This window comes from Echinops telfairi, unplaced genomic scaffold, assembly GCF_000313985.2.
Source record: "Echinops telfairi isolate 266 unplaced genomic scaffold, ASM31398v2 ScPeMD7_3;HRSCAF=10, whole genome shotgun sequence".
In the NCBI taxonomy this organism is placed as follows: Eukaryota; Metazoa; Chordata; class Mammalia; order Afrosoricida; family Tenrecidae; genus Echinops; species Echinops telfairi.
In genome coordinates this window covers 49,699,631-49,700,580 of record NW_022103899.1, presented here as the reverse complement: position 1 = coordinate 49,700,580, position 950 = coordinate 49,699,631, and positions in this window count along the sequence as shown.

The window sequence follows — 950 nt, the reverse complement described above, 5'->3', positions numbered from 1 at the left end:
TGGAAGCCTGTTTTGGTGGTGCTTTCACAATTAACAGAGGTCACACACATAAGATCCACAGCAATTAAGGGCCTTTCAGGACAGAGGCAGGAAGGACTGGGAAGGAAAAAGGGGGACCCCTCAATTGACAATTCAGGAACAACTCCAGTAACCAAACTGACCTGTTCATGTATCCAGAATCTGCTGTCAGTTGTCAAGAGCCCAAGGTGACCGTGTCACCCCAAAGGCACATCAGCACTCCTGGGATTCCAGCTGAAACTGTGGGGCTGGTAAACATTGGCATGTGGGGTGGGGGTGGGACATCATGGCCTGGTGATGGCATAGCCAGTAGCACCACACTGCTGCTTCCTCTAACAACTTTGGGGTGGGGATGGGGAGCTGGTAAGAGACACAAACGCCAAGCCTTCAGCTTCTATATCCAATTTCTGCCTAAGCCTCTGCTCCCTTGATGGTGCGTGTATCCTCTACATTTACTCAGCCCTAGTGCATTCCTAGGAAAGGGTAGAATAAACATTCTTCAAATGACTCCAACAGCATATACAACATAATAATGCAGTCATTATTATTTACAACCAGGAAAGGGTGAGAGGGTTCAAAGATTTACAATCTTCTGTCTGAATAATGGTCTAGATACAGGTGACAGCAGCCTCCTAAGATGTTTCTGAAGAATGAGAACTTTTAATTTGAACCAGTGATAAACTGCACTCATCTAACACTATCCAAGTAATAGCTACCAAAATTTCTATGTAAACATAACCTTAAACAACTCCTATATATTTATAGGTTTAGTATTAAGGCAGCAGATGGATATTGGGCCTCCACTCAAGCACTTACTCATTGCAAGAACACATTGTTCTATTAAATTGGCATTCCAGGATGCACACCTTCCCGACACAATTGCTGAAGAAAAATGTGAACATAAGCAAAGGTGGTGAAGAAAACTGATGGTG